The sequence below is a fragment of the Malaclemys terrapin genome, chromosome 1 (genome assembly GCF_027887155.1).
Source record: "Malaclemys terrapin pileata isolate rMalTer1 chromosome 1, rMalTer1.hap1, whole genome shotgun sequence".
NCBI lineage: Eukaryota > Metazoa > Chordata > Testudines > Emydidae > Malaclemys > Malaclemys terrapin.
In genome coordinates this window covers 134,271,442-134,297,970 of record NC_071505.1, presented here as the reverse complement: position 1 = coordinate 134,297,970, position 26,529 = coordinate 134,271,442, and the positions used below count along the sequence as shown (strand labels likewise).

General features: G+C 42.5%; 1 protein-coding gene across 3 annotated transcripts in view; it reads left to right on the top strand.

The window, feature by feature from the left end:
• The window catches only part of TSPAN9 (tetraspanin 9), a 271,211-nt gene that overhangs the window by 42,634 nt on the left and 202,048 nt on the right, over nt 1-26,529 (top strand). Inside the window, exon 1 of one of the 3 annotated variants that reach the window (XM_054039655.1) lies at nt 19,813-19,831. The exons of the other annotated variants lie outside the window; for them this stretch is intronic. The gene's annotated coding sequence lies outside the window, so the exon portion shown is untranslated. Of the gene's footprint in view, nt 1-19,812; nt 19,832-26,529 lie in introns of those variants that run through there. 3 annotated transcript variants of the gene reach the window in all.

The following is a 26,529-nucleotide window of genomic DNA, read 5'->3' as shown; positions in this document are numbered from 1 at the left end:
TTCTCACTATGCTTATTTTTTACAATGCTTTTTAAAATAAAAATTTAGATGATAAAGTACCTTCACTTTCTACTTTTTAAAATTGCACTATTCTACACTTAAATTGGTCAGAAGTCAAGGAGGGAGATTAGACTTACCTTTTTAGTGGTTATTAAGGTTTGATTTATCTGTTTCCTGAGATCTTAAATTTGAAGTTTGAACCAGTTTGTTTCAGAAGCCAAAGTCAGTAAACTCCATGATCAAATGTAAGGTTGAGGTGCTGCATGGAAACCTTTAGTTTGGGAACAGGTTTGTTGGATTTTATAGCATACTGCACATGGGATATATTTATTCTCTGGTATTAATTTTTTTGAGAATCATTGTATATTTTATACAAATTATGACTTGTTTTAAAGTTGTATATTTCAGTTTTTACTGGTTAAAATTAAAAATAAAGTTCCACAGCACTTTAGTCCAAATTTTGCTGTTACAATTTTCAGTTCAGATAAGGCACTCTTAACTATACACTTCAAAGTGGCATTTCCTCCATTTCTAGATACATGATTTACCTTCTCAGCAACCACTTTGAGGACATAATCCAATGGAAAAACTGAAAAAGGGAAAGTTCAAAACAGCTTAAATAGATTATTTCCAGTGCTTGTTAAAAACAAAACCAACCAACCAAACAAAAAAAACAAACAAACTGAAAAATGGCCTCAAGAGAGTTTTTATTGGGTTAAACCAGAAACACTATGTATTTTTGGTGAAGAAGGTGTATAGTGGGGAAGTATGTAGGCAAACATGTTCCCTTTGCTGACTGATTTAAAAATATATTGTCATAGTTGGGATTCATCTACCATCATGACCGGATGCAAGGAACCTACATCTTGACTGTTGTAGTAATGGTTGCTGGTGTACCTCTTTCCTTTCTCTCACTCTCTTTTCTTGAATCATCTGGAACAGGGGTCGGCAACCTTTCAGGAGTGGTGTGCCGAGTCTTCATTTATTCACTCTAATTTAAGGTTTCGCGTGCCAGTCATACATTTTAACGTTTTTAGAAGGTCTCTTTCTATAAGTCTATAATATATAACGAACCTATTGTTGTATGTAAAGTAAATAAGGTTTATAAAATGTTTAAGAAGCTTCATTTTAAATTAAATTAAAATGCAGAGCCCCTGGACCGGTGGCCAGGACCCGGGCAGTATGAGTGCCACTGAAAATCAGCTCGCGTGCCGCCTTCGGCACTCGTGCCATAGGTTGCCTACCCCTGGTCTAGGATTATTTGGAGTTCTGATAAGCAAAGGTCTGCAGCCGAATAGTCACACATAGTACGTACTATTCCTCAAATATAAATCTATTTGCAGAAGAGAAAATCTTGTAGGCCTTGAAAAGGGAAGCTTTTCATCCATTATCCACCTTGGCATAAGGGATCAACATGATGTTTCTTCACCTGGTACAAAAAAAAACTTGTTGGCATCTTTATCAGTTACAGAAACTCTTAGGAACATATCTAACTCTAGTAATTTTATCGTAAGTGTCATGATATGTAATGCCTTTCTTTAAAGCCTCAGATCTGGTTATCACACAATTGAGAGCATCTCAGCATTTGTTTAAAAACAAGTTTCTAGCCCTCATGGATGTAAAGGAAAGCATGATATCATGACCCCTAAAGACATAGCATTTATTATTTTAAAAAACATTTAGCTTAAAAATCATATAATATTTTGTGGTCTGACTCATGATCTTTGAGTGTTTTTGGAGTTGGCAAAACATTGTAGGCTGCAGCTTTCTGAGGTTTATAAATGGAACTGCCTAGCTGTGGGGAGGCTGATTCTGAAGCAGCTCTGTGCCCTCTGCCCCCGCTTCCCATGTCCTGTTACGGCCTCTTGATAAATGATACATTTTGTCCTTTTGTGCATCTGAAACCTGTTGGGCTTCTGCTTCTGAACCCTCTCCCCTTTACGCTGTTGGGGGGGATATCTGACAACAGATCCTGCAGAATGCCCAACAAAGTTAATATTCCACAGTCATTTCCCAGAAGACAACTGAGGGAATTCCAGAGAACAATACAAGCCTTGGTCAATGCATAATGTACCACGGCTCTGTGAGATGTGACAAGAACTCAGCTTAGTAGAGAAACAAATTTCCTCCATTAAAACTGGAAGATACTTCTCTCAGGCTGAGTATAAAGTAGAAATAAAACTGTTCCCAAAGGAAGTACTGAAGCCAGCTGGGCTAGTTTCTCTCAGACATGGCATGCAGGGGAGGGAGGTGTGCTTTCCTTTCTGGATTTTTCCAGTTGGATCGGAGAGCTCAACTGACAGGGTAAGCTCTGTCCTTGAGAAACCAGCTGAAAAGGACTTCATCTTCGGCAGAGTTTGGTGACCCTGCTCCCTCCTCCCCCCCCTCCTAGGTTAGGTTATTCAATCAGCGACACAGGAGAGAGAGGCCATATGACTTGCCCCATATCCAGGGCTGCAAATATGTCTTTCATCTCCCATCTCCATTACGCCTGCCTCTGGTCTCTCTGCTCCCCTTGCTGGCACCAGGCCAGTGTGGTGTCCCAGGGAGGAGGAGGATGTGGCAGCTGCAAATAAGGAGGTGGGGGGAACAGAAAGGGGGAAATAGGGATCTGACAGAGAGAGACTGAAAGGATTACTCCACAACCCCTCCCCCCCATGACCCCGGGGCTCTACTCCTTCTCAGGCAGTGCTAGGCTCTCCCACCACCTCAAAAGCCCTCCAGACTCCCCCTGTCCAGCTAACCCTTCTTTCAGGGCCTCCCCACAGCAGCACTCCCCAGCTGATTGGCCCTGTCCCCTCCACTTAATACCCAGGCCCTGTTAGCCCTTTCCCCAACCACTCCTGTCTGCCCGAGGCTCCCTCCAACCCCTCCCCTTTTTGAGGTGTGTGGGGATTAGACTCCTGTCTCCCCTATACTTGCTCCTGTTGCTTGGAGGAGACCCTGAAGAGGAAATTGGTGATTAATTCTCGCTGTTGAAAAATGTCACACATGGAGCTGCCTGGTGCTTGGCAGCTGTGCATGTCGCCTGTTCTGTCTCAGCAGAGCTCATACCCTAAAACCACCCAATGTGACTTTCAGAGGTTCTGATTCCCACAACTCCCACTGGGGGCCTGGTAATTGCAGGTGTTTCAGCACCTCAGAAAAATCAGGCCAACTGAAACAGCTGCCTTGAAACGCGCACAGATATCAACATAGAATCCCCTCCCCCCTCACTTTCCCCAGCCACCCGCACACTCACTTTCATTTTCACTCTCACACGTACACACACACACTAGCAAACCACAGTGCTATGAATAATTTTCGGCACAGAAATGTTCTCACCAAGCACTGCTGGTTCATGGACTCAGTTTGAACAAGGGTTGACTTTGGAGTACTTTTGTAAAAATGCCATGGTAGTCCTTTATATTGGTCTCTTGATTACCAAAGGTTAATATCAACTGACAAGGAAAATGATATTTTATGGTTTAGGTCTTTTTTTTTTTCCTCTTTAAACTGCCAGCCCTGCAAATTCAAGCGAATGTGTGTACAAGCGAATTTGTGTCTTCAAATGACATCTGTGCTACTGCATTGTGTTTGAATTAGGCCCTAAATAACATCTGTGCCGTGTTCTTGTCATCAGTGGATATATACAGATGTAACTGACTTTGGATTTAGTAAAAGCTTTCCTTGGTGATGCACAGGAAGGAGTAGATTCCTGCTCCCCTTCTCTGCACTGCATTGACTCTGCAGGGCAAACAGGAATAAGAACCACCAGGTCAGTAGAGAGGACTCTGAATATACATGGGGAGCAGACCTGAGGAAAGATGATGTTGTTATGGTCACGTTTTAGAGCAGAACTGCACTTGAACATGCCTCTTTAACAGGCCTATGCATGTCTAATGAGGCTGCTGTAACGCATCATCTTTAAGAGGCTGATCTGCCCAATAGACACGTTTTTTATTTAAAAACAAAACAAAACTCCTCTAAGATAATGGAGATATTTTGCTTTAGTGTATTTTTCCTCTTGTTTGTCTTTCATGTTTTAGCTTTTAAGCTTTGAGGAATGGTGAAGCTTTATATCTGTTTTAGTGGCATGCTTAATTTTTCACTCTGTTATGTAACATCCTGAGAGCTCCTGTATTATGCTATCAGCGGAAGAGTACATGCACTTTCATGTATGTAGACTTTCTTGCTCCAGGACATCTTTCTCTGGTGGTAGTCTGTGGGTGTTTCTAGAGGGAAATAGTCCGTCTAGAAAATATATCTTCTGGTTTATTTTGATATTGTTGGCACAGAACATAGATCAGATCTCATTACTATTCACCTCAAATACCATCCTTTTATTTTGATCTTATTTGAACTCAATTCATAACAAACATCTTTATCATGTGGAGGAAAGACAAGGCCAGGCCAGTCAAGAGGGATAAAGTACCGTAGTCTGTCTAGTGCGTAGATCCTGCTGAATCCAGGGCTTTCTCTGTATAAGGGAAACTGGCTATCTTTTATTATCTGCTGTCTTTGGTGGGGCAGATGAGATACGCCACCATCCTGGTCTTGTTCCCTATTGTATCCCCGCTGTGCTTGTTATGAGAGGAGCCGCTGTCTTTTTCCTCATCCTCCACGGGAATCTGTGTGTTTATGTGCATGCAATGGAAAAAGTGGTGCCCCCTCTCCACCACAATATTATACCTCTTCCACATACAAGTGCATGAGTGGAATCTCTAGACTTCCACTCATAATCCTACTTTCCTGGTAAGAACAGGAGTCAACATGAGGCCTCCCAACGGAAGATCTCTGCAGCAGCAGCTTGCTAGTGCTTGCCACCTCCTGTGTATCTTGCTATATAATGATGGGTTAGACTATTATCAGTAATGGCACCACTGCTCCGGTTTGGCTGGTGAACAGAATATTTTAAATTCCGGTGTAAGTTAGTTAAGTCCATGAGGAACTAACATAATAGTCTCTTCCTCCCAAAGTGTGTCAAACTCCTGAGAACCAACATGGAAACAGTAAAAAATAACAAAAGCCTCCTCTGTGTTTCTCAGCCTCTTTGAGCCTGTAGGGGAAAGCATCTGGTATAGCCTTTAGTTTCTTTTATGGACAATAAATCCTGCTACATTGCCAAGTGGCATAATATTACGTTACATTTTTATAGTGTTTTTTCAGGGGGAGGGTGCACAATGGGTTTATTTGTTGTACAGTAACGTCATTCACTAAAAATGAAGAAAGAAGTCTACAACCATCTTATATTCAATCAGCTTGAGTTACAATTAGATACAATTCTACAGCCAGCCTTGTCATTTTTAATATTTTTATATTGGATTGTGTACAATGATTGTAACCTATAGTAAGAAAGCTAACAAGGATAACTGCATTTGTAAGAGGATGTTTTTGGCTCAATTCATACAATACATATAGTACACACACATTTTCCCTCTCCGCACCAACAAACTTAGGGCTTGTCGACACTGGCACTTTACAGCGCTGTAACTTTCTCACTCAGGGGGGTGAAAAAACACCCCACCTGAGCGCTGCAAGTTTCAGCGCTGTAACGTGCCAGTATAGACAGTGCACCAGCACTGGGAGCTGCGCCCCTCGTAGAGGTGGGTTTTTTTTAAGAGCGCTGGGCTCTGCGCCACGACCACATGAGCCATGTTAAAGCACTGCCCAGGCAGCGCTTTAATGTTGCCAGTGTAGACTAGCCCTTAGTTAAGGTTGCTTAAGAGCATTTCCTATTAACACCATCACTAACAGTCTAGAAAATCGCTAGTTAACACAACATTAGCATCTAAATCACCCACATATTACCTATCTTTATGAGCACAGAGAACATCAACATTCCTGCCCTACACACTGTCACAGCACATCCCTTACCCTTTCTGAGGCTAGGTCTATACTACCCGCCTGAATCGGCAGGTAGAAATCGACCTCTCGGGGATCGATTTATCGCGTCCTGTTGGGACGCGACAATCGATCCCCAAATCGGCGCTCTTACTCCAGGTGGTAGTAAGCGCCGCCGACAGAAAGCCGCAGAAGTCGATTTTGCCGCCGTCCTCACAAGGGGGTAAGTCGGCTGCGATACGTCGAATTCAGCTACGCTATTCACGTAGCTGAATTTGCGTATCTTAAATCGACTCCCCGCTGTAGTGTAGATGTAACCTGAAACAAATCTACAGCCACCCCCTTCTAATGCAAACCTATTCATAACCCTCACATCCAATTACTCAGACTCAAACAACCAACCTAAAATCTGACCTTGGAGTACTCTAATTTCAAGAAATATATTTAACCTTGAGAAATGTCTATTTTAAACCACAGATAACAGATAAGAGAGAGATAAATATTGGGGGATGTTTTGAATAGGAAGTAAGTTATTCTTTTTTTGGTAGAAAAGTAAAGATGATGTTTGTTTATAGAGAATGTGTTAAAAGATAAGTAGTGTGGTAAACACTTTGTGTGGAAGATTGAAGAAGATGAAGATATTTGAGAGCTGGAGATTGTATTTTGATAATGTGTTAATATTGTAAGCTTTTAAAGGAAAAAAAGCTATGGTTGGAGATTGTGCCTTTTGAATTCGAATAACTGGATGTGTGGATTGTGTTTTGTGTTGGAAGGGAATATGTTGGGCAGGCATATAGAATGGGAATGTGGATATAGATTGTTGTGTGCTTGTGAAGATTGATAGTGAGAGAGTCATTTGGATGTTAATGTTTCCTTAGCTAGTGATTGCCTCCATTTCTGGTGATTGTATTGGTGGGAAAGAAGCCTTTAAATCAAGATTGGATGTCTTTCTAAAAGATGTGCTCTAACTCTGGAAGAAGTTGTGGACTTAATGCAGGGATCACTGAGTGAAATTCTATGGCATGTGTTATGCAGGAGTTCAGACTAGATGATCATAATGGACCTCTCTGGCCTTAAAATCTGTTATCTATCTGTAACTGTACAAAGTCTTTTTTGTATGTTTGGGAATGTCCTTATTTCTTAATTGGCAATATCATTTTAACAATTGGAATCTATAAAAATGTTTATAAGTGTGCATCCTATGTTCTGGTTTCCTTTCCCATAAATTTAAATACAGCAATAATACAAAAGGACTGCCCATAAATCTGATCATCTCCAGTCTTCAGCCACTCCCCTTCTCAACAGCCTAAGAAAAGAGAGAAAATAGTGGCTTTGTTGCATGCCCATCAGGCTAATAGATTTAGGCTGCAATTGACCAAGGGTGCAGTGAGTCAGCTAAGTCAAGAACCCTTCACAGAGAATGCTCTGCCCTCAATTCCCTCTCATTTGTCAGAGGCAGGGGGTCTCCACCATGGCAACATGTCATGGAAAGGGAGGCAGCCTCTCAGATCAGTCCTAGAACAATTTGGGACTTTGCAGATTAAAACCAGAATCTTGAGTTCTGTAACTCAGTGGAAGCACTGGTCTAATGTGCACCTCCACCTAATAAGTGAGCCCCTCATTAGTCAATGCTAGTCTAGCTTCAGTTTCTGAATGGTCCCAGGCTAAAGCACCATGTAGAGTACATTACAGTAGTCTAATTTCAAGATGACAACAATGTGTATATATATATATATAATTGTGGCAAAGTCTGCATTGGAGAGCAGTTTGTGCACTCATTACTACTAGGTGCAGATGGAAAATAATACTCTTAGCCACAGCCACTAACCAAAACATATGGTTGCCAACAGTCCTGTATTACAAAGGACATCCCTTATTTAATTAGAAAATTGCCTGCCCTGTACTAAATCAGAAAGGGATACCTTTTATCCCATATTTCAACAGCAGGGGGCCAATACTCACGGGAGCATCTTTCTACTCTCCTCCCAACCCAGGCCCTTCAGTGCTGCACAGGGAAAGCAGATGGGGCCGCGCTCAAGGGCCAGGGTTGGGAGAGGAGAGGGAAGATGCACCCTTGAGTATTGGTCCCCGGCTGGATGGAGCCCCCCTGCTGACTCCAGCCCTTGAGAGCGGCCCTGTCCGCTTTCCCTGTGCAGGCTCTGTCTGACAGGGTACAACGACAGAGCTGTGTGCCCTGGAGCTGTGCTGAAGGGCCAGGGTCAAGAAGGGGCTCTGTCTGGCAAGGGGGTCAGTACTTCAGGGGTGTAACCAACCCCGCTCGTACAGTTTCTGCTATTAGGAGAGAGGCTGGGGATGTGTTGCTGGCTGGGGCTATGATGGGTCACAGGGACAAGCTCGCCCAGTGCTGTGGGGCTAGGGCCGTTCACACATAAGGGCTGGGATGATCAATACCAATTTTTCAGGGCCCATCACCTGCCCCATCCCAGCCCTGCCTGTTCCCCCTGCCACATGATGAGGCTGCGGCCTGGATTCAGGCTCTTGCACGCCGTTTGGTGACTCGCCTCCCTCAGCCAGTGCGTCCCCAGTGGAGATGGCAGGAGCCCCCACTCCAACCCCCCAAACAAAAGTGTCCCCTCCCCCACCGATTCTGGCTCCTCCCCCGTGTGACCTGGAGCTGCTGGGCAGGGAGGAGGAACTGAGCCAGCCAGGCCACAGCGTGGTGGCAATAGTGGGAGGAGGAGGTGGAGCAGCTCAGTGCAGCTCGGACCTGCTGCCTCTCTGCTCAGCTGCCGGCGGCTCCCCGCATTCACCCATGCTGGTGTGATGCTGGTGCTGCTCCCTGGCCTGCCACTTCAGATGAATCCCAACAGGCAGGGGATGGAGCTGGCTGCTGGGGAGCCGGTCTGTGGGGCACAGCAGTTGCCCGCTCCCGTCTGGGAGCTGCACACTGAGCCCTGCTGCTGGCAGGCAGAGAGGGTGGTGGACATCGGGCCGGAATCCCAGGGGGAATGGAAGGGACTTGTCCCCAGAGGTTCAAGTGAAGATTGGGGACATCTGAGGTCTGTCCCATATTTTTTAAATACAGTGTTGGTAATCCTACCAGTACACATCCCTGGCAAATTTCTATAGGTTCATTTCTGCGTAAGCTTTCTTCAGAGTTTGGATTGAATGCCATTTATAGAATGCAATGGATGATCTGAAAATGATCTTGAAGCTAGTAGCTCATGAGAATATTGGCTAATGCTGTGGCGGGGATTTCAAACAGGGCGTAGTGCTGGTTTGGTGCCATACAAATTACAACTAGCCTGGGACCTCACATTTCAGAAGCATTAGAAGAAATTTGCCAGATGTCTTTTTAAAGTGGATTAACATACTCTATTCTCCTGATAGAAACTTCTGGAATTAAGCAGTGCTCAGATTAGGTAATTTCTTTTGCAAGTGCCTGTTTGCGTGCACATGTGCTTTTTGTGTGTTGTGAGTGTAAACATTGTGGCTGCTCTTTAGTCTGTTAGCAGATTGGCCATACTCAAAGCTGGTCATTTTCTTTCTGATTTTTAGTTAATCTTCACCAGTGCAACAGGTGCTATTTTGCGTTTCCTCATTACATAGAATTGACCATCCATGTTACTGGTCTTGCTGAATGCTCTCATAAGAAGACACATTGCTGCATTTCCATTGCCAGGTTATTGTCATTACAATTTTTTTTAAAGTGAGAGTAAGCTGAGTAAATGATTGATTCAGGTATATGTAAATCATTATGAGTTCAAACTGTTCTCATGGTCTCAGTTGAATCTGCCTTGGTTAGGAAAATGTGCGTTTTTTCTCAAACTGATGTTTATTCCATTGCTGCTTTTTTAAAAATTGTGCAGCAATATTAGCTAAATTGTGCAGGACTCTGTAATTTGCTTATGCTCTTGACCATGATAGTGTTTCTCATGGTTTCTGCTGCATTTTTGTAATACTGTGCAGATTTGTGCTTTAAAAAAAGTCATGTATGGCTGTTGGGCACTATTATGCCTAGGGACTTGTGACATGTGGAATCCCATCACATTAGGCACATCTGCGCTTGCATGCATTTTGGACTCAGAGCGGCAGTGAGGAGGTGGGAGAAGATCCTTTTTGTTTGGATGATGATCAAGATTTGTACCACGTTTCAACACATCCTGTACATAATGGATTTCCTTTGGCATCACAGCCATTTAGGAAAATTTGTCTTTTTACAACAAAACATGATTTTGCTTTGAACCAAGAGATTCAGTGTTGATAAGTACAAAGTAATGCTCACTGGAAAAAATAATCCCAGGTGTTCATACAGATTGATGGGGTCTAAATTAGCTGTTACCACTCAAGAAAGAGATCTTGGAATCATAGAAGTGTAGAACTGGAAGGGACCTCGAGAGGTCATCAAGTCCAGTCCCCTGCACTCCAGGCAGGACTACCTAATAGACCATTCCTGACAAGTGTTTGTCTGATCTGTTCTTAATAACCTCCAATGACGGAGATTCTGCAACCTCCCTAGGAAATTTGTTCTAGCGCTTAATTACCCTGACAGGAAGTTTTTCCTGATGTCCAACTTAAACCTCCCTTGCTGCAATTTAAGCCCATTGCTTGTCCTATCCTGAGAGGTTAATGAGAACAATTTTTCTCCTTCCTCCTTGTAACAATCTTTTATGTACTTGAAAACTGTTATCATGTCCCCCCTCAGTCGTCTCTTCTCCAGACTAAACAAACCCATTTTTCCCCAATCTTTCCTAATAAGTGATGTTTTCTAGACCTTTAATAATTTTTATAGCTTTTCTGTGGACTTCTTCCAATTTGTTCACATCATTCCTGAAATGTGACACCCAGAACTCGATACATTACTCCAGTTGAGGCTTTATCAGTGCAGGGTAGAGTGGAAGAATTACTTCTCATGTCTTGCTTACAACACTCTTGTGATTGGCTGAACACGAAGTAGGACTGAGTGGATTTGTAGGCTCTGAAGTTTTACATTGTTTTGTTTTTGAGTGAAGTTATGTAATAAAATCTACATTTGGAGGTTGCACTTTCACGATAAAGAGATTGCACTACAGTACTTGTATGAGGTGAATTGAAAAATACTATTTCTTTTGTTTATTATTTTTACAGTGCAAATATTTGTAATAAATAATAAGTGAGCACCGTACACTTTGTATTCTGTTGCAATTGAAATCAATATATTTGAAAATGTAGAAATATTTAAGTGGTATTGTTTAACAGTGTGATTAAAACTGATTCATTGTGATTATTTTTTAAATCTCGTGATTAATCGCAATTAATTTTTTTAATTGTTTGACAGCCATAATTAGAATTGAAGTTACAGAGGAGGGCAACAAAAATGATTAGGAGTATGGAACAGCTTCCATGTAAGGAGAGACTAAAAAGACCAGGACTATTAATCTTAGAAAAGAGACAGCTAACGGGGGATATGATAGAGGTCTATAAAGTTGTGAATGGTATGGAGAAAGTTAATAGGGAAGTGTTATTTACCTCTTTGCATAACACACGAACTAGGGATCAACTGATTTAAATTATTAGGCAGCAGATTTAAAACAAACCTGAAGAAATACTTCACACAACACACAGTCATCCTATAGAACTCATTGCCAGGTGATGTTGTGAAGGCCAAAAGTATTAACTGGGTTCAAAAAAGAATTAGATAAGTTTGTGGGGGATAGATCCATCAATGGCTATTAGCCAGGATGGCCAGAGATGTAAGCCTGTGTTCCAGGTGTCCCTAAACCTCCAACTGCCAGAAGCTGGGACTGGACGACAGGGGATGGATCACTCAAAATTGCCCTGTTCTGTTCATTCCCTCGGGAGCATTGGCCACTGTCGGAAGACAGAATACTAGGCTAGATGGACCATTGATCCATTGTGGCCGTTCTTATAAAGTCTGTTCCTGACTTTCTACATTGCAGAATTAGCCCGGGCCTTGGTCAGAATTACTTTGGGCCTTGGTCTCAGCTCTGTTAAGATCCTGCAGCTAGCTACTGCAGCTGATTTGTACTCTGCAAGACAGAAAAGTTAACCATTCACTCTCATGTGAAGTGGTGTTACTGAAAGGCAATTAAGCTTTCCAAACCTCTGTAAGAATAAGAAATGTCCACCATGGCAACCTAATTCTGGTTAGCACTCTGACATTTCCTACATTCAAGCCCATCAATTCATTCTCATTTTATTTCCCTCCATCAGTCTATCAAGTCCCTTTTCTAATTGCCATAACCTCAGCAAGGAGGATCTGAATGGGAAAACTTGTCAGCGGAACATCAGTGCAGCATAATGCACAAAGACAGGGTCATGATGATACTTACTCCTCCTGTGTTTATCCCAAAGGTAAATACAGAATTACATAGGAAATGAGCCTTCCTACCTTTGATCCTAACCTGGTTTGCAAGAAAGGATTGTTATGGCATAAATTGGATGTCAGGAGGGCAATAATAGCTTGTCAAAGGAAGACAGGGCAATTCTGAACATCTTCAGTCTTTTCCATCCCGATATAGTGCAAAAAGGGTGGGGAAAGAAGCTGCTAAGTAAATGATACATCCTTGCATCTTGTAATGCTACAAGGTGAGGTGCCTAAGCCTTCTTTTAGGGAGCAAGGGAAGTGGCCACTGTGGATGAAAGGAGCCTGAGTATCTGTTGAGAAAATTTGGAAAGCCAGTATCTCCTAGTTTTATTCAGCACTACCAGCTTGATTTTCTCTGTTTCCTCAGATACTTCCCCAGGAAGGAGAATTTTGCCATTTGTAAGTCTAAATAATAATAATTAATAATAAAACCTAAGTCTTGAACTGGGCATTCAGCTTGTTCAGTCCATATGAAAAATCCTAGAAAATTCTTTTCAGTACGGTATTTAAGTTAACCCATAGAATTCTGTAGCTGGGATATCCTCTCTATTAAACTCTTGAGGTTTTTAGTCATTTCTTTAGAACCCCATTACATCTCTATTAGTTAGTCTATATTGAATGTTATAGGAGTTTTCCACAAAGAAGAGTTTGTCGCTACTTTAATTTACCTATTTATCTCAGTCCTCCTAGGTATTTAGTGAGAATGGGCTTTAGCCTGAGAGGAAGATTTGTCTTGCCTATTTGGCTTTTTTTGTGTAAAGACCTTTCACCAATCCAATCCACGTGATTGACCATTTAGATGGATTTTAAAGTGATCAGGTAGTTCACATGGTAGCTTAAATTCCCATCTCAAGCTGCTTTCTAGGTTTTTATATTAAGTGCTCATTAGTGTTTTGGAACATATATATCTGGTGGGCAGCATGAAGAGGTGATTACTCGGTGAGGCTGCCCTTACTGACAGCTTTTTTACAGCCATCCCTGGTACTGTGAGTAAAGACACAACCATTTGTGTGAGGCTTGATGAGGGGAGGACAGAAATTAACAGGTGAGCTATTGTCTCTTTAAACAGCAGGGGCTTTCTTGTTCTGTTGCAGTGTCTGAGTGACTGAAGGCAGGGAGAACAGAGCCCCAAAAGGTTTTCAAAGCACAAGGAACGCAATTTTCTGGATTTCTTTTATATTTAACTTTTTTCTTTTTAAACATACTAGGCTGTCTTTAAAATCTCAATTATTTATTAGGTTTTGAATTTGGATAATTGCCTCTACTTCCCATTCCCCACGGTATCCTACAGGCTCTAATTTACTGTAATAATTCATGGGGAAAAGACCTCTTTGACTATATTAATCTGGTAGCTACAGTTTTACCTGTCTTCGGATCCTGACTATATAATATTAATGGCAATTACGGCTAATAATCTAAAACAAGCAGTCGCCAAGGGTAGCCGATAACGAACCAGGTGGGTTTGAAGATGGGACAATTAGCCACAGATGATACTTGCAGGTTCCTGCATATCCCTGGGGAAAACAGAAACTCTGGGATGGCTTTTAGTCTTGTTAGCTAGCAACATGAAAAGATCTCTGATACACTTGAAAAACACATTCCCTGTTCACCAGATCTGCTAATTGCCACATATCCTGCACTGTGCTGTTTGTTTTACTAGTGGCTCTTTTGTGGGTGTTTTTAAACTGACTGGACACCACCAATGTATCCAAATAGTTTTATAATGTTTGTTTAAAATGTCCCTTGATGCTTAAATGCTGAGAATATGACTACCATTTACCAGAAGTTAGGAAAAGAATCAAAAACAACAAAGAGTCTGGTGGCACCTTAAAGACTAACAGATTTATTTGGGCATAAGCTTTCGTGAGTAAAAACCTCACTTCTTCGGATGCATAGCTATGCATCCGAAGAAGTGAGGTTTTTACTCACGAAAGCTTATGCCCAAATAAATCTGTTAGTCTTTAAGGTGCCACCAGACTCTTTGTTGTTTTTGTAGATACAGACTAACACGGCTACCCCCTGATACTTGAAAAGCATCAAGGTCATCAACCATTTGGGTGAGGTTTCCTCTCTAATAAAGGGAAACCTAACTGAACAGGAAGGTGGAGCTGGTAATGCCCTTACTTAGGTTCTGTACATGTAGGCATTAAACCATAGCCATGGATCAGATTGGAAAAAAATAATAATCTCCCAAACTGTGCCTACCGATATCACAGAAAAGAGATGCTGCTCAGAGTGTATCGTTTGGATTGTCTTCACAGTATGATCACAGTTTTGCCAAACATAAGTATTGAAGAATTATGAGATTTTAAAAATAATACACTTTTGGTACTTTTTCTCTACCTCTTGGTTTTGAACCTGTAGGGTTCACATTTCCAAGCTTTTCTCTGCAACCAGAAGGGTTAGACACTTTTAAAAATGAAAGCGGAGAGTTTTAGAGAATAATTTGATTCCTACAGTTGGGGCTTTAAGAAAACCCTTGAATATCACAATACTGGCCATAAAATCGTGGGAGTTGGCAATACTGTAAAATTCCTCTTATTTCTTACAAAACTACAATCAAAACAGTATGAGTCAGTACTTAACAATGCATACTGCCCGCTTAATTACCAGGGATTCAGTTCTTTGGTGTTGATTCAGCCTATGGCTGCTAACATAGTGTCAGCTGTAGGCTTGTCAGGAATAAAGAAAATAATACTAAAACATGAGCAGGATGGGCATGTTGCAGAGTGTGTTGCTGATGTAAGAGGTTGAGGGATTCTAATTTCAAGTTTTATAAAGGGGCTCGAGAGGAATACATGTCAAAAGTAGAACCTCTCTAAACCTCTCTCAAATGTGGAAGATGAGATTCATGTGATAACAGAACTTGATATTTTATGTTCTGTGTGAAACAACAAATTGTATACCCAGGAAAATATATAATTGAGTGGGGATGTCAATTTATAAGTAACTTTAATGTAACAGTATAAACAAAAGGAATTAATGCATTTCAGAAGATGGTGGTAGGAAAAGAAGCAATAGCCTTACAGTTTAGGAAAAGTAGCCGTTAAAGAATGTGGAAACAAAATCGGGGAGATAAAAATGCATAGCCTAAGAGTTGAATGAAATAAAGAGCGATCCTGTAAATACATCGGGGACAAAAGGAAACCCAGGCACATGGTAGAACCAGTATTCGATAAGAAAGGAATTGAAATGCTGATTCTGAGATGGCCATGACACTGTTTATAACTGCTTTATATTGAACTGTAATGAGAAAAGAAAACCGGGTTGGAGTGCATTTAGAGTGAGTGGAGATATGGGTAATTTATAGAGTGGGGGCAGAATGAATAAAAGAAGTAATAACGCTTGTACTGAAATGGAATTGTCTCAGGCAGTCAAAGCGTCGGGATACTGTTGAGTTACTGATTCATAACAGTACAGCTTTTTCCTTCCTCATGCAAATCCCTGCCCTCTGGCTGAAAGGCCCCAATTTACATAATCGCTGTGTGGCTGGTTCTCAGCCATACAGGGAACTTCACCTATCTGTGCTCTGATTGGCTCCTCTAATCCTCTGGTTCTGATTCGTTTAGAATTTTCAAGCTGTTTGTCAGCAACAAAGGTGCTGCTTCAGCGTCTTACTCCCTACAGCTGAAGCAGAAAACTGCTAACATTTACTTGAAAGGAGGGGAACCAATGAAAATGTGACAGTCAAACAGCTGAGAATGAAATAGTTTTTTAAAGTAATGTTGATTCATTTTCACTGCTGCCTCTCATTCCTTTCCCTTCTCTTCCCTTTCTCTCCTCTCTTCGCTGGCTAGCAGAACTCTTAATCCCAGCCTCTCAAGGGACAAGAGCTTTGCTGGGATATAGGTCCATAGATCTCAAAGCACTTTACAAAGATGGATATTTATAGTCACCTCCAACTTGAAACACAGAGAGGCACAGTGACCTGCCTCGGCCTCCTTGGTGTAGCCAGGAAGAGAACCTTTGTTTCCCAATTTCATGCTCTAACCATTAGATCACGTACCTTTCATCAAGGAGATATCGAGATACAGACCTATTCATTGCTTGACCTCCTTGCTTTTATATAACCTAATATTCATCTTAATACAATATTCGGAAGACACAGACTATAATAGCTTCTACAAAGTGCTGTAGAACCCTGCTAATGCACATGTGCTAAATGCACATTTTCTATTCTGTATGGAAAAGTGCTGCAGTGAGCAGCTTAGATGTAAGTGTTTTTTTGCAAAACATACTGCATTGCACGTACTGGTATGCTGTGGAATATTGTCAAATATTTCATAACTCAGGGTCACACGATCAAAACGGAGCATTGCATGCTGGGACCCATAGTATCTGGGAGCTGCATCTCCATATTAAGACTACAGAATAATGCTCTGTTTTGTTACAAGTGGAGAGTCACTGATAAAGATGGAGCATTGCATACCGGCCCTTATAATCTCTGGGTTCTTCTCCTCTGTATGAAAGATGAGGGCTGCTGCAATCTGATACATTTTAAGCAAAGTAGTTCCACCCCTCCAGAGCCTGGCAGATTGCCAGTGAGCCACCTCAGTTGGGTAAAGTTTCAGAATACACTTATGGTCATTACGAATTGCAAGATTCTGATGCATCTTTAAAGTTAAGTGTAGTAACAGCTGTGTGTTTGTATCCCGTGTACATCAAGTGTTACATGAGTGTGCCAGAAGACCTTTCTGATTGCCTTAAGAAAATTGGATAGCCCAGTCTCTATTTTGAGTATTTCTAAGGCACCTATTGCTGTAATATCTTAATATTGATATTGTCAGCAAGCTAAAGGTGTGGGGAAGATGAGGAGATGACAGAGTGTAATCTTCGAGGGCAATTTTAACAGAAGCTTAGTGTTTTGGGAGGAGAGAGGTGTTCTCTGAAACGGAATGCATAGGTTACATAAGGCAGCATGATTCAGTGGATGGGAACTGCATTCAGACTCAGGAAACCCAATTACTTTTCCTGGCACTGTCACTAACCTGCTTTGTGACCTTGGACATGTCACTTCACCACCTCGTGCCTCAGTTTCCCCAGTATAAATTGGGATGATAATTGCTACCCTTCTTTGAGATCTGTGGCTGCAGCTGGTTAGATAACCACTATACAGAAGTATTTTTCATTTAAAATTTTATATAACAATCAGGTTAGTAGATTTAGAATAAAGTAGATGTTCAGTGAAGGACAAAATAAAAAAATCTGTCACTTCTGACAGCACTGACTAAATGCTAGCGGACGGCCTTTGACAGAGGTTAGCATCTCCCTGTTCCCATTAATAAGCTACTGGCATAGCTGTGTTAACTACCCCTCATTAGCCCCAAATTCTCAGACACCTGTAACAGTCCCCGGTTCGTTTCAGGAACCTGTCCAGCAGGGCCTTGCTCCAGCCTGTTTCATGAACCTTCTTTCTGTACTCCATTCTCTGCTCCCCCGGGCAATCTAGCACTGGCCACCTCTGAGGCCCTTAGCACAATCTCACTACTACCAGTGTAAGAGCCTTCTCTTCTTCACCCCTGCCATTCAGAATAACCTCTGTCTCATTGAACGTCCATCTCATTTCACATCTCCGCTGAAAGCTGCCTTTCCTCCATTGCCTGTGCCTCTTGTTGTCCCTCCCATTATTTAACTCCATGAAGTGTTTTGGGATGCAGTTTGTATAAGATACTAAACAAAAGGAAATTGTATTGTGTGAGCTAGTGGCCTGGTTGGGGCCTCATTTTGTGATCTTTAGACTGGAAAAATTTCACACTGTGCACCTTCATGACTCATTAAACTCGTTCTTTCTCTGAGTGAGACCAGCTCTCTTCCCCACCAACCCGTTATTTAGGACAGGAACGTACAATTGTCCAAACAAAAGGGATGTTATATCTGTTCATTTAGCATAAAAAATATATTCATGGCAGGATGGCATCGTCTGGAAACTTATTTAATTTAAAAAAGGGTGCTAGTAGAAAATATGCACTGTACTCCCCATACTCCCAGACCAAACAACAAACAGTGCATCATCACTGGGGTGGTTTATATACATTGTTCCTCAAGGAGCTGTCATGCTTTGCTGATTTTATAAACATGCACAAGGGAACTCTTAATAGTAAATAAAGGTAAAACCACTTAAATGCATATTTTTAAAAACTGCTATTGTGGGTGACATCCAGAACACACAGGGTATGTTTACACTGCAGTCAAATGCCCATCGTTGGCCCAGGTCAGCTGGCTCGGGCTGGTGGGGCTTGGGCTGCGGGGTTATAAAATTGCAGTGTAGATGTTTGGTCTTGGGCTGGAGCCCAGGCTCTGAGACGCTCCCCCCTTGTAGGACATATATTTCATAGTCCTTTGTTCCAGAACTCTCCTGCAGTTTAATCTCCCTGCACTCTTACACACCTGGTAGCAGTCCACTTTCTCTCATTATTCCAAACAAGGGTGTCTGATCTGAATTTGACGTTGAGTGACAGTTCATAATCCTTGCAACATGTGAGATGTGTTTTAAAAAACACACACACACACAAAAAGTATATTACAGTTAAGCTTGCTCAAATGGATTTCCCGTAGTGCCTATGCAGTAATGCCAACCTCAAGTGCTCAAAAACTGTTAGTCAGTACCCCCTCCCCAAAATCATGAGTTTTTGGGTTCTTTTTATTTGCCCTCTGGCTTTTGAACCTTTTGGGTTCTCACTTTCAAGATTTTCTTCACAATTGTGTGGGCTAGAAACTTTTATTTAAATGAAAGCTGTGACTCTCACAGCTCCAAGACTTGGGGCTTTAAGAAAAATACCCAATATTCCAAGACTCGGGATAAAATCACAAGAGTTGCCAGCACGGTCCATGCCTTAATCTTGCTCTGGTCCCTGGTATATTCTGTCCAAGCATCAATGTTACTGATCCTTACGGAATTTGAGAGTGAAGTGAATATTTGATTTGGCTCCTAGTTGTGATCTAAAAGAAACTGAATAAGCAGACACTGGCCATCAGCTACCAATCACCTCTATACAGGATGGATTGATTTTAAATGCTGCTGAAATGTGTAGGTATGTGGTTGGTGGGTTTTTTTCTTTAGTTTCTATTTGAATTTTGTTCCTTATTTTTGGGGAGCTGCAAAATCTTCTGGTGCAGATGTCTCTGACTGATGTCATTGATTTATATTTGTATTTATTAGCCTTCTGTGCGTTTAACTGTCTATAGTGAGGTTTTCATAATGTTTAAGATTATACATGGGAGGATTTGTGATCTAATGGATGATGAGTTGCCTGGGTGGATGAGAAAAAATGTAGGCTGTTCTATTTATACCTTTTATTCTTTTTGTCTGTAAGCTAAAATTTAAATAAATTGGAGGAAAAAGGGGAGTTGGGGTTGCGGGGAGAAGAGGTGTGTGAGAACTTCCAAGATATCCCTCTTCTTGGGCTGTTCCTTAGGTCCAGCTGTTAGGGTGGCTCCAGCATTTCACTCTTCTCTTTTCCCCCATGCAACAGCTGTTGCAATTTCATCAACTCTCCAAATACCACATTTCCCATTAGCATCAGAGACCTCTCTGTTTTAAGGAGAATTTCATTTGTGTGTATTTCATGTGTATTATTGCTAGGTGACCTCCAGCAAAAAAAAAAAAAAAAAGAAAAAAAGTGCTTACAACTCTGAATTCCAGAGGGCTGGATTTCTTGGCATGACACAGAAATGCGGATGGTGAGATTTGCAGACTTGCTGGCAGCAAGTGGTTAAGTTTTTATTGTCTCATGCTGTCCTCTTCAAATGTCACTGGCCTTATCAGTGTCAGATTTAACACTAGATGCCAGCTTATTTATTTCTTTTGGCAGTTTTAGTACCATGTCACTGTTGTGCCAGTTATTAGGTGTCTGATCCCAAAAGTGTTTCCAAACAAGTTATCTCTGCCTATTTAGTGTTTTTCAACTTTAATTTAGATTTTTCTTACATGATTGATTTATGTTTGCGTGAGTATGTTTAAAAATCTGGTTTAGAGCAAGCTTCACATGCATGGAACTCTGCCCATGCCCTCAGTCCTGCCCTGCAGCCCCCCTGCTATTCCAGTCCTGGGCTCCCCTCTCGGCTGGAACAGTGCGTTGTACTCCAGACCTGCAGGATCCCCTGCTATTCCAAGATGGAACTTTTATACAGCTGTACTTCAAGCCCGCCCTCCTTTTACAGTTTTGAGTAATTTCTGAGCAAAGATTGCCAGTCATGCCAAATTCTGTACGAGTGTGGGTGCTACTTTAACATATGCAATCCATTGTAAGAGTCTTTCGTCTATCCTGCACAATGGACAAGATTGAGTTGGTTATCCTTAAATTGTGTCTGGTAGAAGAATGTCTAATTCCCATCTTGAATATCTCCAGTAAGGGTTATTCCACAGTCTCATAGACTTTAAGGCAGAAAGGACCATCATCGTCATCTAGTCTGACCTCCTGCACATCACAGGTCGCAGAACCTCACCCACCCACTCCTGTAATAAACCAATAACCTCTGGCTGAATTACGGAAGTCCTCAAATCATGGTTTAAAGACTTCAACTTACAGAAAATCCAGCATTTGCTCTAGTTTAGACCAGCAAGTGACCCGTGACCTACGCTGCAGAGGAAGACAAAAAACCCCAGGGTCTCGGCCAATCTGACCCAGGGAAAAAAATTTCCTGACCCCAAATATGGCGATCGGTTAGATCCTGAGCATGTTGACGAGACCCACCAGCCAGACCCCTGGGAAAGAATTCTCTCTAGTAACTCTGAGCCCTTCCCCTCTAGTGTCCCATCTCCGACCATTGGAAATATTTGCTACTAGCAGTCTCAAATGGGCCACATGCTGCTGTAAGCAATCTCATACCATTGCTTCCATAAACTTATCAAGCTCAGTCTTGAAGCCAGTTAGGTTTTTTGCCCTTCACTTCTCCCCTTGGAAGACTGTTCCAGAACTTCAAAAAACTTCACTCCTCTGATGGTTAGAAACCACTTTCTTATTTCAAGCCTAAACTTGTTGATGGCCAGTTTACATTCATTTGTTCTTGTGCCAACACTGGCCCTTAACTTAAATAACTCCTCTCCCTCTCTGGTGTTTATCCCTCTGATGTTTTTATAGAGAGCAATCATTTCTCCCATTAGTCTTCATTTGGTTAGACTAACCAAGCCAAGTTCCTTAAGGCCTTGTCTACACTACACAGTTTTGTCGACGTAAGTTACGCTGACGATCCAAAACTGGTATAATCACATTGCTTGTGCATATTCACATAATGCTCCTTCTGTTGGTGGAGCTTGTCCACAGATGGTACTCTAGCATCAACAGTGAGAGCAGTGTACTGTGGTTAGCTATCCCACTGTGCTACTCACCACCTTCTGCAGTTAGGGGTTGTGGGAAGGCAGAACGGATCACAGCGCACCATGGGTGCAGGTTCAACATCCCATGATGCAATTTGTTTCCGTCCCAGCATTCCATGGGCTTCCGACTGCATTTTGTGGCATTTTTCAATGGCCACTGTTTACTGTGTGCCTGCCATCTCTGTCTGAAAGGACGTATCTTGCACTTCTGTTGTGGTCATTGTTATGAATACATCGTGGATGGTCATGCAGTATATCATGAATTCCCAATCTGAACAGGAATCAGAGTTGCCTGACCTGCTATGTGCATGGAAAGAAACATCACCAGATTACTTTTGGCATTCATGGAGCAGCTGAACACGGTGAACTGTTGTTTTGGGCTCAGGAAACAAACCCTGAATGGTGGGATCGCATCATTATGCAGGTGTGGGATGACAAACAGTGGCTGCAGAACTTTCGGATGTGGAAAGCCATCTTCCTGGAACTGTGTGCGGAGCTCGCCCCAGCACTGTGGTGCAAGGTTACCAAAATAAGAGCTGCCCTCTTGGTGGAGAAGTGCATGGCAATTTCTGTGTAGAAGCTGGCGATTCCAGACTGCCATCGGTCTGTCTCGAATCACTTTGGAGTCAGGAAGTCCACCGTTGGGGCTGTGGTAATGCAAGTGTGCAGAGCTATTAATCACATCCTGCCAAGAAGGATTGTTACTCTGGGAAATGTGTGTGAAATATTGGAGGGCTTTGCGGCAAGGGGATTCCCTCACTGCAGCGGGGCATATTCCAGTTTTGGCCCTGGACCATCTTGAGATAGAGAAGTACCTCTTTTTATTGATGTACTCCATGGTATTGAAAGCGCTTGTGGATCACCGTGGGCATTTCACTGACATCAACACGGGGTGGTCTGAAAAGGTACATGACGCATGCATCTGCAGGTATCCTGTCCAGTACAGAAAGCTCCTAGCAGAGACCAGACCAAGATTCCTGTGGGGGATACTGAAATGCCCATAGTGATCCTGGGAGACCCAGTGTACCCCTTACTCCCCTGGCTGAAGCCTTACATGGGAAACCTGGACAGCAGCAAGTTGCTTGACAATAGGTTGAGCAGGTGGAGAATGACCCTAGAATGTGCCTTTGGCAGATTAAAAGCATGCTGATGCTGCCTTTGTGGCAGATTAGTCCTAAAATGAGGAAAATATTCCCATGGTCATAGCAGTCTGCTGTGGCCTCCATAATATTTGTGAAGCTAAGGGTGAAAAGTTTCTCCTGGGGTGGAGCGCAGAAGCGGATCACCTGGCTCCTGAATTTGAGCAGCCAGATACCAGGGCTACTAAAGGGTACAATGTGGTGCTATTCAAATCAGGGAGTGTACAACTCATTTGACAATGAGTACAAATAATGTGTCTTTCTATACAGTACTCTGCCGTGCTTTGTTAACTTGCCACCAGGGCAGGGGGTTGGGTCACAAGATGTGGCAAAGTGTCTAAGTGGCTTTTTAAGGTAATCACTGAAGGTGAGTAGGGACAGTATTGTAAATTCTGCCACCGTTTCCCACAGACGAGGGTCATTGAAGCAGGTATCTCACTCCTGCTCCTTAAAACAGATGCAAGTATGCCAGGGTGCATCTCCTGCACGTGTGTGGCTTCAGTCCCTATGCTGCTTGCCCGTGTACCACTTTGGTCCCTGCACTAGTGATTGGCGCAGGAAAATTTCCTACAACTGGGAAGCAGCTACAAAGCAGGAAAATTTCCTACAAAGCAGCTCTGCCAAGGAACCTTTGGTAGAGGATCGGCAAGTACCTCCAGGAAAGTTTCCTAGAGATCTCTCTGGAGGATTCCCGTGAAATCTCGGTGTGCATTAACACACTGTTCCACCGCACTGCTTAGCTGCACAGAGGAATGTGGCGCACACTCAAAAACACCTAGTTTTTCTATCCCTTCACCCACTTCTAGAATATACAGAGCAAAGGACAGCTCTACCTCATATAACTGAGCAGCATCAACTCAAAAAGATCACTTACCAGGGCTCTTCTCTCCTGCATCATGCATGCCAGAGATGGACTGCTGAGACTGGCTAGACCCCTCCGGAGTGGAGAAGAGTTTCTGACTTGCTGCGCCACCAGACGACCTTGCCACATGCTCCACATTGTCTTCCAACTCAATCTCCTCATCCATGACTTTGGCCTCAGGGTTGACTCCATTGTCCGCTGTCTCCAGGCCCGCCAAAGTATCCATGGGGCTCTTGGCAGTGGAGGTGGGGCACCACCAAGGATGGCGTCCAGCTCCTTATAGAAGCCGCAGGTCTTTGGTGCAGCACCAGAGTGACGGTTTGCTTCCCTTGCCTTCTGGACTTTCAAATGGGGAGAGGAGGATGCCTGTGTACTTGGGTGCAGGGCAGTGAAGTTCAAACTGCTGACCAGAGCGGTCAGGATGGACATTGTGGGTCACCTCCTGGAGGCCATTTACCATGATGTAACCAAGCATGGTGTCTACACAGATACTTTGTCGATCTCACTTTGCCGCAAAAAGCTATACGCCTCTCGTTGACGTGGTTTTATTTTGTTGGCAAAGCAGAATTTTGTTGACAGAAGGAGCATTGTGTGTACACTTCCACTATTTTGTTGACGAAACCTGACTTTTGTCGACATAACTGTGTCGTGTAGACAAGTCCTCAGTGTCCTCTCATAAGGGAGGGTCTCCAGTCCTCTGATCATATTGGTAGCCCTTCACTGCACCTGTTTCAATTTTAATTAATCTTCCTTAAAAATGGGAGACCAGAATTGCACAAAGTATTTCAGATAAGATCTCCCCAGTGACTTGTATAAGGGTAATAACACTTCCCCATCTCTACTAGAACAACCTTGCCTGATTCATCCTGGGATTGCGTTAGCCTTCTAAATGGCTGCGGTGCTTTCAGTCATCCTGTGATCAGCCAGTACACCCAGGTCTTTCTCTTCCTCTGTCACTTTCAACTGATATGTCCCCAGCTTATAGTAAAAAATCTTGTTGTTAATCCCTAAGCGTATGACTTTGCAGTATTAAATTTCATCCCATTTATGTTACTACACTTTTCAAGGTCATTCACCTTTTCTAGTAAGATATTTTGGTCCTCCTCTGTATTGGTAGTACCTCCCAACTTTGTGTCATCTGCAGATTTTATTAACACACTGCCACTTTTTGTGCCAAGGTCAATATTGAAAACGTTAAATAAGATTGGCCCTAAGACTGATCCCTGAGGAACTCCACTAGTAACCTCCCTTTTGCCTTACAGTTCACCTTTCAGTATGACCCATGTAGTATCCCCTTTAACCAGTTCCTTACCCACCTTTCAATTCTTGTATTAATCCTCATCTTCTCCAATTTAACTAATAATTTCCTTTGTGAAACTGTATCAAATGCCCTACTAAAATCCAGGTAGATTAGATCCACTGCATTTCCTTTGTCTAGAAAATCAGTTATCTTCTCAAAAAATGAGATCAGATTGGTCTGGAATGATCTACCTTTTGTAAAACCATGTTGTATTTTATCCCAGTTACCGTTTACCTCTCTGTCCATAGCTACTTCCTCTTTGGAATTTGTTCCAAGACCTTGCATACAGTTGAGGTCAAACTAAGAGGTCTGTAGTTTCCGGGATCCCTTTTTCCCCTTCGTTCTTAAAAAATAGGAACTATATTAGCAATTTTCCAGTGATAGGGTACAACCGCTGAGTTTACAAATTCATTAAAAATTCTTGTTATTGGTTTTGCAATTTCATGTGCCAGTTTCTTTAATATTTTTGGATGAAGGTTATCCAGGCCCCCTGATTTGGTCCCATTAAGCTGAATTTGATTTCCACCTCTGATGTGGCAATTCGCATTCTTGTTACCACTAGCCACTGTAGCCACTCCCCCTAAGCTCATTACCCTTATTAAAAACTGAGGCAAAGTATTTATTTAGGAGTTGGGCCATGCCTAGATTATCTTTACTAGGATACTGAAGGAGGTCGGGTGCTGTTGGAGACAGCACAGTACCAACTTTAATAAATTAAATTCACTTTGCCTAGAAAAGGAACTATAGAGAGAACAGTAGCTGACAGTGTCACTTACACTGAGCGCTGTTTTCTTGAAGGGGAGCTGGGCCTTTAGCAAGTCTCTTTCCATTCTAGGATGCTGGGGATTCCCCCATTATAAGACCTGTGTGTGTTCCCCTTTAATGGTAATACCTGGGGTGGGTGCCCTCCATTATAGGGCCTTAGCAGTATCCCCCATTATAAGGGCTGTTGAGCCCACCCATTATAAGGGCCCTAAGTTGACCCTTTTGATTATAATGGCCTGGGGGTCCCCCCCATCATAAAACCCTAGGGGGGAGTCCACCCATATGAGGCCCTGGGTGGTCCCTGTTTTATAAGGGCTCTAGATGATACCCCCCATTATGGAGTCCTAAGCAGTACTGGGGGGGGGGGGGGGGGGGGGAGGGGAGGCTTGCACCCTACTGACTCTTCCAGTATGAGTGGGAGGCAGCGCTCTGTGAAGGAATGGTGGTTGATCTCTTTCGCTAATGGACCTAGTTGTTTCTTATTCGCTTTCACTAGACATGAGAGGCAAAGGTCTGATCCAGAAGTGAATGGCAGGTATTTCTTCAGTGCTGGCTGCATGATTTGTCCGCATTTGGTTAAAGAGGCTTATTTATTTCCCAGCATTGGATTCTGGGGGTCTGAAGCTGTAGTAGGTATGATTGATCTTTCCCACAAAGTAAGCTGAAAACTTCTTGCATCTGGGAAGGCAGTCTTGAAACAAGTGGCACCTAAACTAACTCATCACTGCAATTGACATCTAATTTGGTGCTGTTGAGAGAGGAATAATTACCTGGCTTGCTTTACACATTGGTACTTCTGTTGCTACAGTTCAGTATGACAAATGCCCTTTTTTCACAAGTCTCATTGTTGATTCCTATCGACTGACTGTCAAACCAATATTCTCCAATAACTATTAATCCCAAATCCCACTGTTCAAGTTGTCTTTTTTTTTTCTTTTTCAGTTTCAGCCCATTTTTCTCCAGTTTGTCATAGTTAGTTTATATTTAAGCTTTTCT